Raw genomic sequence first — 15,000 nt, 5'->3', positions numbered from 1 at the left:
CCACGCTCACTCATTTCACGCCAAGAACAAAACGGCGCGCATCGCATCTGCTAAATCTTACTTAATAATAAATTACAATTTTATAATACCTAACACAAATACACAATAGCATAATATGAATAATGTGACACAATAATTATATATATATACACCGTGCCAACACACCAAAATGATACATGGACTCGGAAATTTGCCTTACGAAGAGAGGCTTAGGCACCTAAACTTACACTCTCTGGAAAGACGTAGAGTGCGGGGTGATCTAATAGAAGTGTTCAAGTGGATCAAAGGTTATAACAAGGGTGAAGCAAACAAGGTCATCATAATAAAACAACAGGGCAGGACTCGCAGTAATGGGTATAAACTGGACAAATTTAGATTTAAGAAGGAAATAGGCAAGAATTGGTTTACTAATAGGGTGGTTGATGAATGGAATAAACGTAGTAACCATGTAGTAAGCGCTGAAACTATCAGTTGTTTTAAGAAACGATTAGACAACTTTATGGATGGGGATGACAGGTGGTGATGGATACGGAGCTGCCTAGTGTAGGCCTTATGGTCTCTTGCAGTCTTTTATTCTTATGTCCTTGTGTGTGTGTGTGTGTGTGTGTGTGTGTGTGTGTGTGTGTGTGTGTGTGTGTGTGTGTGTGTGTGTGTGTGTGTGTGTGTGTGTGTGTGTGTGTGTGTGTGTGTGTGTGTGTGTGTGTGTGTGTGTGTGTGTGTGTTTGTGTGTGTGTGTGTGTGTGTGTGTGTGTGTGTGTGTGTGTGTGTGTGTGTGTGTGTGTGTGTGTGTGTGTGTGTGTGTGTGTGTGTGTGTGTGTGTGTGTAAAACATCAAAACAGGGCAAGTTTCAAGTGGGTTGTTTTTGCATTTAAGGGATTTTAATCATTGCATTGATTGGGATGACACAAAGAAAATTGTCTTAAGTAAGGACATTAAGGAGAGGAGTATCATAGAATCATGTTATATAAAAGCTTCATTTGAGAACAACATGAATATGAGTATGGGAATTTATAAATTAGATAACTTTATGACATACAAAATTGTTGACAGTAGCCGGCTCAAATGTCCGACAGTACTGAGTGAATGAGGTCACAATGGACCTGTCCTAATTCCCCCCAAGTGTGCTTCTGTTATATATATATATTGTACCTTTTTCCTTACTCTGTACCTTTGAAAATGTCTTAAATAGACGAAAACGTTCAGTCACCTTTCGTTTTATTTTCCAAGTGGTTTTATTACACATTTTGTGAATCACGTGTTTTTGTGATTTATTCGCACATACATACATATACTTAAGTATGTATATATTTATATACATATATATATATATATATATATATATATATACATATATATATATACATATATGTATGTATGTATGTATGTATGCATGTATGTATGTATGTATGTATGCATGTATGTACGTATGTATGTAAACTGGTTCAAACGCTCAGTATTACAAAAGTGATCTGCAAACGTACCCCATTAGAATCCTTCTTCTTCGTTGCCTACGTGACGGCCAGCTGGGCGAGCTATGTCTGTTTTGTCCGGAGGGCTTACAGGCCCTTTATGCGTGGAAGAGGCGAAAGAGAGCCAAGAATGTAGGTTAGGGCGAAAGGCCTGGTGTTCAACGCTTTGACGTGCTCTTAGCGAGTTTCTCCGTCTCTCAGATCTTGAAAGGAGCCTTTCATAAGGTGCTTTAGAATACAAGTCAGTTGAAGGACAGTTATATTGCAAAGCAAACATGAGTTATGTGCAAGGAATTCTATCCCCGTTTGAAACATGGTTCCTCTTCCTCGTGTTGACGCGTGCGCCGGCCGGTGAGTCGGTGACTTGATTGTTGCAACGTCAGCCAGTGCAGTGCAAGTCTCGCCGGTGGAAGGATGTGTTGCAAGCGAAGGCTTGAGGTTGGTCGCACGGTCACCTCCGTGCAGTATGTGGGTCATTGCACCGAATTGTCCCGCTTTGAGCAGTTTAAAACTCAGTCCCGTCTCCGTTGCGTCCTTGTCTAGGCCGTCAGCTTTAGAATCAAAAACCGTTAACTGGTGATCGGGACGGATTTGTGGGGAAACTTACGACCTACGAGTATAAAGAGCGATGATTTAAAAAAGAGAAATTGATCACCGACCATGGGTGAGCAAGAATCCAGCAACGAGCGAAAACTCGCAGTTTTCTTTATCGAAGCACAAAACGGGACATGAAATATATTTTAGTGAAACAAGGACGCTGATTAAGACCTGTTATGGTGAGACACTGTTCAATGAAAATAATGATACTGTACATCTTCCAAAATACAAACAAATATAAAAGAAAACATTATTTCTCTTGCGCTTGCAATTTAACATTGATTTGACATAAATCAGTACCTGTATTTTATTCGTTCGTATACAGTAAATGACACAGATGTTTTTATACCTTAGCGAATATATATATATATATATATATATATATATATATATATATATATATATATATATATATATATATATTATGTGTGTGTGTGTGTGTAAATATGGAACGATTTCATCTTCAGCAGTCCATGGGGGCCTGTTAATATGTATGAATAATATTATGTAATGACCCACACTGCATTTAATTGACAAAAACAGCTGTGACTTAAGGAGACTTCATCCTCAGAGAATGACGAGGCAGGTGTGTGGGCATTTTTGAATAATGTTTGTAAAGAACACTGTGACTGCGACAAGTGACACCAAAAAAATATTCATTAGTGACAGTGTACATTCGTGACTGATTTCATGTACAGTAGGAGTGTTGTACTGACAACAACATAAGACTGAAAAAATTAAACAACCTTAGGAAAGTAGGAATATGTCACAGTGACAACGCTGGCCAATATGTGAACATATAAGAGTGTCTTCCGTATTGTGTGAACATGTGTTCTTCAAGGTTATGTGAACTGATATCAAGGACTTCCAGAGAACGACGACAGACATAAGACGACACTGACTGGTAGGCGAGTCGTAGTGTAATAGAAAGACGGTAAGAATTACTGCCTGGTAACAAGAGGACGGTAAGAATGAGTTTGGGTAACGATAATGTGCTTAGTTACCATAACACAAATTTCAAGAACCTCGTTACGTGCCCGATCGTGTCGGCCATCATGGTGACTTAGTGCCAAGGTGTAGGCCGCGATGATGTATGATTATTAATTTCCATCATATCATTTTCTGCGGCATGGAAGTCATTCTTACTACAGATGAACGAGAGGTTTACATGACATCTGCATGATATGTTTCCATGTTATGTCATAGAGTACGAAAAGAGAGAAGAACGACGGGTTAATCACAGACAATTTTAATATGATCTAAGTTTTATCGTGAGTCGTCGTGAGGACTGTGGTGTTGGGCACCCGACGAGTTTCATGAATAGGGTCCTTAGCGTGTGGATGACACAGAAAACTAAGACCACAGTTCATTGCGACAGTAGGCGGATTGGACTTAGGTCCCGTTGCACCTCCCAGGGAGAGCAAGTGGTGTTTGGATTGGAAGGGGGGTATTTCTTTGTCCCATCTAGAGAGACAACAATCGAACCACTGATGTTGGATCCTGCTTCCATTTAAAAGGGGGCACAGGTTGGTAGGCGGACGCAGAATTTCACTGGGAAGAACGATAATCCATGTATCACAAAAGCTGCATCTACTATTTCTGTCATTATTCCTAAAACTAATACTTCTACTACTACCACGACCACTGTTACTACTACCACTATTACTACTATTGCTATTACTATTACTACTACCACTACTATTACTATTACTACCACTACTGCTGCTGCTACTGTAGCTGTTCAAGTTGTAAATAGAAATTAATCAGTATCGTCAAACTTCCAGAAGAAGACACCCTCCACCCTAGATACGATAGTTCTGGGTCGATGGATGAGTTGGTGACGATGGGATGACAGGTGGTGATGGATATGGAGCTGCCTAGTGTAGGCCTTATGGTCTCTTGCAGTCTCCTTCATCCTTATGTTGTGTCCAGTGTTTGTTTCCGTGAGCGCGCGCGCAAGCATGTGTGATTCACCATGGTCTTGTGTTGCGCTCGTAATCGACAGTTACTTCCCTCCCGGAAGAGAGCTCATAGCTCATTTATGACCGATCTATGGGTAATGCTGTAAACCTTACATGCAGATATACACCCAACTCCCTGCCCACGAGAGTTGGAGTAACGACTCGCAGCGCAGCGACACTGAAATTATTTCAGCATCGTTCGCGCGCGTGTGTGTGTGTGATTCACCTAGGTCTTGGTCTTTGGATGGCGTGTTGGACTCGTGATCGACAGCTATTTCCCTCCCGGCAAAGAGCTCAGAGCTCGTATGACCGATGAATGGGCAATGCTATGACCTTACACGCACACACACACCCAATTCCCCGCCCAAGTGAGTCGGAGTAACGACTTGCAGCGCATCAATACTGAAATAATTTCAGCCCTGGGCAGGATTCGAACCAGGTACCGCCGATACCGCCATACTGACAGTCTGGGACTCTGCCAACCGCGCCACCGAGTGTGAGTGTGTGTGTGTGTGCATGTGTGTGTTTGTGTGTACATATGTATAAGTGTGTGCGTGTGTTTATATGTGTGTATGTGTGTGTGAACATATATGTGTATATATATATATATATATATATATATATATACATGTATATGTGTGTGTATGTATATGTACGTGACATCTTGACAGATGTCATATATGTATATATATATATGTGTGTGTGTGTGTGTGTGTGTGTATATGTTTATATATATGTATATAAATATACATATATATATATATGTATATATATATGTATATTTATATGAGTGGAAAGGTGGTAGAGAAACACGGGTTAGAGCGAGAACACTGTATTACTAACGTTTCGACTACAAGTCTTCTTCTGTCCAACCTTCATAAAAATATATATATATATATATATATATATATATATATATATATATATATATATGTATGTATATATATATAATCACGAAGAAACCGCAGTCGGAATAAAAGGAAACTTTAGAAGAAAGTGTAACTTCTATATTTCGGCTAATAGCTATAGCCCTCTTCAGGAAAGTACTTTCCTGAAGAGGACTATAGCTATTAGCCGAAATATAGAAGTTACTCTTTCTTCTAAAGTTTCCTTTTATTCCGACTGTGGGTTCTTCGTGATTATTTACAAATGTGCTACAACATTTTGTCTGAGTGATATATATATATATATATATATATATATATATATATACATATATATATACATATATATATATATATATGTATATATACACACGTGTGTGTGTGTGTGTGGATGTATGTATATACGCATATCTGTATGTATATATATATATATATATATATATATATATCAATATATGTATGTATATATATATATATATATATATACATACATATTCCAAGGCTTTTTCCCCCTTACAAGGGGGGTAGCCAAAAAGAAAAAGGCATAAAATCATTCCCACCCATTCCATCCCTGAATACACTCCACACCCCTCCACCCTCCCTCGTATCTTAGCACCTCTTGAATGACGGCTTATCCCTGCACCTTTTCCACTGCCCTGGGTCAGAAGCAGTGTCGCAAGACACAGCACATCCACAGCAAGGCCGCTTCATTAAATCGGCGACCCCCCCCCCTCTCCGTCCCCCCATTGCATAAAATGAGAGGACGGGGAGAAATCCCTTCGGGCTGCGTCAAATTTTGCTCACATCCACCCGCCCATTCCACCTCATGCAATCACAACATCATCCATATACAACCATTCTCCATTCACCCCTGTCTTCTGCCCTCTCCCGTCCTTCCTCAACAGACATTCCCCTCTTCCCCAAAGCCCCCTTCACCCCATCCATCCACCTCATCCTAGGACGTTCCTTCATGTTCACTCCCTCCACATCTGCCTTCCACACCTCTTTTACTAGTCTTTCTTCACTCATTCTTTCCATGTGTCCAAAACATCCTAATATTCTTTCATCAACCCTATCCCCCAGCTCCTTTTCCACCCCCGTTCTCCTCCTCACCTCCTCATTTCTCATTCTATCTAGCCTAGTAACCCCCATCATACTTCTCAGACACCTCATCTCAAACACATTCAAACTCCTTCTCTCATCTTCTCTTATGTTCCATGTTTCTGCCCCACACAGTGCTGTTGGCACAATCACTCCTTCATACAGTCTCCTCTTAGCATCCATTCCCAAATGTCTATTCCTCATTACACTCTTTAATCCACCAAGGCATTTACTCGCTTCTCTCAATCTACATTCTACCTCCACTTTCACTCCACCTTTCCCTGCCACATTTGCACCCAAGTATCTAGAACCATGCACTTCCTCCAGTCGCTCTCCCTTAATGCTCACTTCCAGATTACTGCCACTTTCACCCCTTGTACATCTCATCACCTTACTTTTACCCACATTTATCTTTAGCTTTCTTCTATCACATACTCTCCCAAACTCTGCCACCAACTTCCTCAATCCCTCCTGCGATCCTGCCACTAGCGCAGTGTCGTCCGCAAACAACAGCTGGCTCACCTCCCACTTTTCTCCATTTTCTTTAACCATCTCCAATCCCTTGTCCACTACCCTTGCATTTACCTCTCGTACCACCCCATCCATGTATAAGTTGAACAGCCAGGGCGACATAACGCATCCTTGACGAAGTCCCACCTTTATGTATATACATACATATATATATATATATATATATATATGTATATATATATATACATATACATATAGATATACAAATGATCCTGAGGTGATCATTGTGATGTGATTTACCTCCTGTGTCGAATTGCACAGCTCTCGTTGTGCCTAATGATGTCTCTGCCGCAGGAAATTGTTCATCCTCTGAGCTCCGGACGCTGTCCTGAGCGAGGCTTCAACTACTCAGTGCCCTGGTGAGCCCTATTAAGTCCACCCGAAACTCATGAAAACCGTCTGATGCCTGGCATAATGTGATTTGGACGTAGAATTGCCGACTGACCCATAAGGTTTGTGGCCTTCATACATCGAGCTTACCTACAATTAAAGATTCTCTGGTCACGGGACAAAGCGTATATGGCATATGTATGTATATATGTATATATATATATATATATATATATATATATATGTGTGTGTGTGTGTGTGTGTGTGTATTCACTTGGTCTTTGGATCACGTGTTGGACTCGTGATCGACAGCTATTTCCCTCCTGGAAGAGAGCTCAGAGCTCGTAGGTCCGATCTATGGGTAATTCTATGACCTTGCACACACACACACACCCAACTCCCCGCCCACGAGAGTCAGAGTAACGACCCGAAGCGCAGCGGTACCGAAATAATTTCGGCCCTGGGCAGGATTCAAACCCAGAACTGCGGGCCACTATTGTGGCAGTTCAGTGCTCTACCAACTGCGCCACCGAGTGTGTGTGTGTGTATATATATCAGCTTTCATATTCTTGATGGTAATTTTTCCATTAATCTCATTGAATCCTTTGGAAAATTCAGTATTACCTGAATTATATTTTCCTTCATCACTTTTTTTTTATTGTAAGTCTCACCAACACTTTAACTCCGACACATTTTATCAAATAAATATTTGCCAGGTTATAATGAATAGCTTGTAGTTCGAGAGAGCCTGAGTGTGTGTTAGGTTACTGAGAGAAATTTTTGATGACCAAGTGGGGTTGGGATACGAGAGAGTAACAAGATCGAGAAGATACCGTAATTACCTCCCACTCCCAACATACACGCGCACACCTACACGCCCATACAAGTTTGACCGATAGAAGCATGAAGGCGGATCTCACGAGCGGAGCTCATATATTATATATTACAATTAGATAAATACACATTCGAACAAAGCGCATGCACCCGCCCATCCCACACACACTCTTTCTCTCGCAAAAAAAATGTGCATGGAACTCACATATACAGTAGACAAATAGCCCGGGTGTGTTCTCGTACGAGCGAAGGGCACCTAGATCCTTTGAGACTTCAGAATAGCGTCATGTCGAGGTCATCTCGACGAGACACTGATAAACCCATAATATCTGGCTCTCTTTAGTCATTTTATTCATCAAAATAAAACCCTCGATTAGACTTAGCATATGGCTGGGATACATATATATATATATATATATATATATATTTCTGGCTGCCACCAGGCGATTTTATTCAGCTAAGGGACACACACCAGGCGTTTACGGGATGAGGGTTGATCCGGACTGTAGCGGTCTGGACCCCGGATGGAAGTTCCAGGAAGACGTGACTCACTCTTCGGCACAGTAGAGAAAGGTCTTCTTTCCGTGACTGTATCCTTGAGTCATCACTCCTTGCTAACCTCTCTTCTTCTTTTCCCCCGGTCTCTCATATACAAATTTGATAAAGAAACTCTTTATCATGGAGAAGAGTAATTCAGGTCCATCATCTAACACTTTTGCTCTAGGCGAGTGTCTACGTCAATGTGTACTTAGAAGCCTAAACGGTAAATGAGTTATCGAAAAAAAAAAATCAAAAAGGAAAAAATCAACCGAAAGTTTCAGCGTGTGTGTGTGTGTGTGTGGTGTGTGTGTGTGTGTGTGTGTGTGTGTGTGTGTGTGTGTGTGTGTGTATTCGTGTCCATAATGCACGCTAGAAATTCCATTCTGGAAAAAATAGACGATGTTGTTCATCTGAGGGACGGTGGGCGGAGGGGGATTCTTACTACGACTTGGTTAATCAAGACTATCTAGAATATGTTAGTCTTTCTTTTCTCGTGTTTTATATTTAGGAGTTAATTCTGGCTAGCGTAAAACAATTCTAACCATCTAGGCATGAATGATGCCTTTGTATGAACGAGTGTTTCATGTAAAATCGAGGAGCAATAGAGTGCCGACAGGATGCTTCTGAGCTCATGACGAGGCCGGATACAGAATTATAGATGGACAGATGGCTATATGAATAAGTAAATGGATAGATGTATGAATGGATGAATAAACAAATAAGAAAATATGTAGATTAATAAATAAATAATTGAATATTACAAAGAAATAAATGAGAAGTCATTTAGGCGTATCAGTTTGGTTTTATGTACAAGTAAAACTGATTTTTAAAACTTCAAATTGTATCACACTTCGGAATTTTGTTCCGTTCATTGACTACACAGTTGAAGAGGTTGGCTTTTTTTTATTTATCGATTACATCTACACAATGAAAGCTTCTATAAACATCTCTGACGATAGTTCCAACACCAAACCTGATAATATCTGCAGAAAATGGTGAATGAAAACGATACTATCTCCGCAAAAACGACTATATCACGTTCTCCATGGAAACAATGAGCCATCTTCGATCAGTATCGTTATACGGGGTGTCGATAATCTGTAAATTCCAACCAATATTTGGTAATGCTTTTCCTAACCTAGTCTAACCAAACCTAACCTAACCCACCCGAACCCAACCCAATCAAACCAAAGCAGTCTAACCAATCCTAACCTGTCTTAACTTAATTTAACCTAACCTAACCTATCTTAACCTAACCTAATCTATCGTAACCAAATCAAATCAAACCAAATAAAACTAACCAAACCAAACCAAAGCAACCCAAATCAGACCAAACCAAACCAGACCAGACCAAACCTCACTTAATCTAACCTAATCCTAACTTAACACAAGGTCTCGGAAAATTCGGAAAAAGACGGCGAAGTTATTATCGTCTTAGTTTATCTAAAAAAAAATCGTTTAGAAGAGAGAGAAGTCTCATTGGCAGTGACTTCATCGCATGAAGTTACAGAATTCACTCTAATGACGACGATTATTTTCCTCTGGATTGTAGCTTAATTGCTGGCACCTGAATGAACCGTCATTAGATGTGTAACCCGTCTTCCATATCACACTCGATTGTTAACTTTCTCATCTGATAGAGACTGTCGTTGAGAATGATCGATGGAGCGTCTGTGAGATATCTGACTCGGTGGGTCAGAGTCCCTCCCGCGCCCACTTTCAGTTCAAGAACGACATTGTCTACCCAAAGACAATAAAGGGAATTAGTCGTTTAATTTATAGAATTAAAGTAAATCCGAGGGCCATAAGTCTGGTAGAGAAAAAATACAGTAGGTAGTCGGGTTTACGACAGTCAGACTTGATAAAGGGTGATAATTTGCAGAACCACAGAGATGAGGAGGTTTGTTTGTCAGCGAACATTACTTGGGGGCGCCTGGCACTGCTCCAGGAAAGCACAATTTGCTGCATTCCGAAGGTGTCAATGAAAGGGTTATTGCAGTTGTTCAAAATATAGTAAGAGAAGGACGGTTGTCAACATCTTAGCCCCTTTAGTAGTGTAACACTCCTTTGAACTAAATAAAATTGCACGACGACATTAAAAAAATGTAGGTTATGATACCATGTCGAGGGAGTTAATCGATTTCGTATGATTGAGCCATATATTGCGATGGGTTCACCCATTCTCTGCAGTGGAGGCCCCTCCCTCAGTCGAATTGAATTTTCTCGGTCGAGCTGACATTAAACATTACACAAAACAATGCAAATATGAAATCCTCTCTCCAGTCCAAATCTTTACATTAAAGAAACGTTTTCGCTTGGAAAAAATGCATGCCCTCCTTTGCAGGATTCTAATGAAAGGGATGCCATCATGGTGTACGAGTAATTAGTTCACCTTAAACCATGACGACGAGCCGACTGTGGAAAGTCAAAGACTTTATCATGCCGACGCGATGTAACGGGACGCGATGTAGGTGAGTAGGTGGGTGATAGAATACTTGGGCTGGGGGAGTGAGCTCCAGCTCGTTGCGATTCAAGGACAACTTTGGCGGGCACGACTTGCAGGCTTTCTTTGGGAGTACCAACTTTCGTCCCCGTCGCCATTGTCTGAGTCGTCGCCATCGTCGTTGCCATCTTCTTTTCTTCTTCTTCTTCTTTCCTTCTTCTTCTTCTTCTTCTTCTTCTTCTTCTTCTTCTTCTTCTTCTTCCTCTTCTTCTTCTTCTTCTTCTTCTTCAACTTTGCGTTCTTCTTCTTCCTCTGCTTTTACTTCTACTTTTACTTCCTCTCCTCCTCCTCCTCCTCCTCCTCCTCCTCCTCCCGCTACAGTTTATATTTTTATGTTTTTCTCTGTGAAGTCCCTTCAGCTGAATGAAATCTTCAGGCGTCAGCTCCAACAAGATTCCGTCCAAGGCGTCCTACTTACCTGTATCTTATATCCATTGATTAGCTATTTTATCCAAGGAGACAATATCGCTCCGAAGAGATGGAATCATAGAAGTAGTAAAGGAGAAATTTAAGGGGGATAGCAGAAAGGAAGGCTATCAGAGTGGTTAGCATTCTTAGTGACTAGCCCGAAGGGTTGTCACTAAAGTCCTATCGAACTTATGAGTCGGAGCGTCCTCGTGGCCAAGGAAGCGTCATGTACGGCGACGCCCTCACAGCTGAAGAGAATCGTAAGGCGGTAGCCATGACAAAATTCGTAAAGTATGCCACCAAGTGAGAAGCCTCCTTTGGCTTAATGAAATAAACTCGCAGCAGCCAAAGTTAGATATATACAGAAGTGTGCGGCATCAAAAGAGTTAACCTATTAAACCTTCACTTTCTTCCTTAATTTATTCATTCCTGTACTTGTACGTTCATTACTTTTTCCTTCTCTCTTCACTCACTCACTCTCTGCTTCCTCTCGCTTTTCAATTTGCCTTTCTATCACATTCCATTTGCAATTAATGTCTCTCTAATTTATTTGAGTAATTACATCATTACGCCCTATATATTATCTCCATTCCCTAATAAATGTCACTCCCTTTCCTTTCTTCTTTTCTGATCTTTTATTAATCCATTTTTGTTGTTGTTGTTTTACTTGATTTTTTATTCTTCTCTCCATATACCTTCTGGTTTGTTTGTTTGTTTGTTTTTCTATCTCTTATTGTCGTTGTTATCTTTGGCTCCTCGAAACTTCTCCACCCTACTACTCCCCAATTTACTTACCTCTCAAAATTAAGATCGTGTCACTTCCCCGCCTTCTCTTCTTCCCTCCTTCCCGCCTTCCCTCTTCCCGCCTTCTCGCCTTCCTGCCTTCCCGCCTTTTTTTTTTTTTTTCATTCAAGGCCTCTTCCCGTCTCGATAAACCGAGATTTCTTTCCTTTCGCCTTCGATACCAATTGATTCCATTTATTTTTGTTCCCCTGATCATTTTACCCTGTTTTCCTATTACCGGCTCTAGCCTCCCGCCCCCCAACAAATTTTGTCTTTGTCTCTCTTCCTCTCCCACCATCTTCTTTTACTCCATGTTCAGTCCAACGGTCCACCCACGATTCCTTCTCCTGGTTTCCCCTTTCCCGCCTTTCCCCTTTCTATTCCCACATTTCGTCCCCTCTTTTGATCTCCTCTGCTTGTGCCTTCCAGTCCACACGTGCCTCATAGGAGGGGGAAGGCAATGAAGCAGAGCATGAATGAGGAAGAACAGGAGGGAAAGGGACAGCCGAGGAGTTAAGTCCAAATTGGACGCATCAGATGGGATTGCAGAGGATAGAGGAGGGGAGGATACGAGTGGTTCTTCCAGGCAGTGAATAGAGCTTGAAAAGCAGAGGTGGGGGGGAGGGGGGCCAAGGAGATTCTCCATGGACTCTTAGGGGTGCCCCATTAAAATAAAATGCTGTGAGCGAGAGACGAGAAAGATCAGAAGGGGAGATGTTGAGAGAGTGAGGTGAGGTGGCTTCCCACGGACCCTTGAAGATCAGACCGAAGAAGAAATAATACTTTGAGAAAATATTGATGTGTATCAATAACAAAGATATGCAGCACTGATAAACACACAATGGTAGGTGGAGAAACTTAAGAAACCAATTATATACTGAACTAAATGGAAAGAAAGTTTCTTGGCATGTGATGGGGCTAGTTATGCATATATAATAGGTATCCAAATCAACTGTACAGGGTTTCTTCTCGGTATCCATAAACATCCTGGAGGGGCAGAGGAAGATAAAGGGGAGGAGGGGAGGGGAAGATATGAAAGAGGAAAAAATTAAATGGAAAAAGAATGGTGTTTCTTTAATTATGCTTTTGGTATGACAGTATCAAATATTAGAGCTAGGAAAACGTAAAAGAGAGAAAGTAAAATACGAGAAGTATCATGATGTTAAAGAACAAAGGTGTCACAGAACGCTGTTTGTACGTCACCGAGATACAATGAGAAGAGGTAGACAGGGATACAAGAGGGTGCTTTGGAGATCATTCAAGAGGATATGTTTTGATGGACCAAGCCAGAGACGAAGATGAGCCAGGCTCCGGTAGGTAGTTGCAGGGAGAGAGAGAGGGTGGTGGTGATAGGAGGTGGCGTGGAGAGTAAAGGATCCGTTTTAGGGAAAGAGAAAGTATGAGGGAGACATAGGCAGGTTCTGGCCGGCCGGGGCAAGATCGGCGGGAATATCTAAAATGTTCCGGGACTTGAGGAAAGTGAGAGCTACCGTGGATATTAGGAAACTGTGAGAGCCAGAAATGTATCTGACAAACATTGTGCCCCCATGATTAAGGAGAGGATAATAGAATAAGAAGAGAAGGATACAGGGATGAGAAAGGATCACTTAAGAACCCAATTGAAGGCGACAACAGAAGCAAGTGAGGAGGGAGAGGATGGAGGGCGACGGGGAGGGAGAGGAAGAGGAGGAGAGAGCTCGGGAGAAGCCCCATCCAACCCGGATAGCGTGCAAAGTTACATAGTCTCCCCGACTCTCTCCCCACTCCCCCTCCGCCTCCCAACCCCATCTCTCCTCGCTCCAACTGGACCAGTTACTGATATTCTTGAATTCTTTAAAGACGTCTGTGGCTCCCATTTTCTTTAACGTTTCCCTAAAATTCAGTTCCCCGTGTCATCATTGTCGTCAATATCATACTCATGCCTACATACAGTATATGTACATATGCATGCAATTATATATATATATATATATATATATATATATATATATATATATACTGTATATATACATATATATATATATATATATATATATATATATATATATATATATATCAATTCAGCTATTCCGAGTCCACTGCTGAACAAAGGCCGCCATAGCATTCCATGATTCACACGACCGCGCCAACCTCTGCCACGTCACTCCTGCAAACTTCTCTATTTCGTCTCTCCACCTTCTGTCTGGTCTCCCTCTTCCACGCTTCCTATCTCGCGGCGTCCACTCAGTAACACACTTGCTCCATTGCTCATCAGTCGTTCGCACTAACTTACCTGCCCAATTCCACTTCCTCTCTTTTACCGCCTTCACAATATCTTTCACTCTAGTCTGCTCTCTCACCCAACTTGCTCTCTTTCTCAGCGTTATTCCCATCATTGATCTCTCCATTTTCCTCTGTGCAGTCCCTAGTTTTTTGTTTTTTTTTTCATCGCCTTCGTTCATTTCTAAGTCTCACACCCGTAGATTATTGCGGCAGACCGATTATTTTGCTATCAAATGAATATAAAGTATTCTCCAAGATCCTTACAAACAAACAAGTTTTAGATGGAAACGAACCGAAAGAACAGGCAGGCTTTAGGAACGGATATTCGATTCTAGACCATTTGCAGGCGATGAACCAACTAATCGAGAAAACGACAGAATACAATATACCTCTATGTTTAGCTTTTGTATTTATTAGATTACGAGAAGGCCTTTGACTCGGTAGAACAAATAGCAGTACTAAACTCGTTACGCAAGCAGAGTAAAAAACAAACAGATCGTAAGAGTTTTAGAAAAAAAAATATGCGAAAGGTACCGCTATGATTCGACTACATAAAGATACAGAAAAGATCAAGATCGAGAAAGGAGAACAGCATGGTGATACCATTTCACCCAAATTATCTACAGCTTGTTTGGAAGAGATTTTCAGAAGGTTGAGTTGGGAAGAGAAAGCTTTGAAGATTAATGGCGAATATTTGAATCACCTAAGATTTGCAGGTGACATTATTCTTATCTAAGAGAAGGCAAAGTACTTGCAAGATATACTGAGTGATCTGAACAAAGAAGGTCTCTAAGTAG

At 41.2% G+C, this 15,000-nt stretch overlaps 1 protein-coding gene across 1 annotated transcript in view; it reads left to right on the top strand.

Annotated features, from left to right (window-relative positions):
* Positions 1–1,860: 1,860 nt before the first annotated feature.
* LOC143032874 (glucose dehydrogenase [FAD, quinone]-like) overlaps positions 1,861–15,000 on the top strand; it is a 298,368-nt gene continuing 285,228 nt past the window's right edge. The window contains exon 1 of the mRNA XM_076198064.1: positions 1,861–1,907. The gene's annotated coding sequence lies outside the window, so the exon portion shown is untranslated. The remainder of the gene's footprint in view (positions 1,908–15,000) is intronic.

Source organism: Oratosquilla oratoria, chromosome 14 (genome assembly GCF_046742065.1).
Source record: "Oratosquilla oratoria isolate Oo_2021 chromosome 14, ASM4674206v1, whole genome shotgun sequence".
NCBI classification, from domain to species: Eukaryota; Metazoa; Arthropoda; class Malacostraca; order Stomatopoda; family Squillidae; genus Oratosquilla; species Oratosquilla oratoria.
This window is presented reverse-complemented; position numbering and strand designations above follow the sequence as displayed.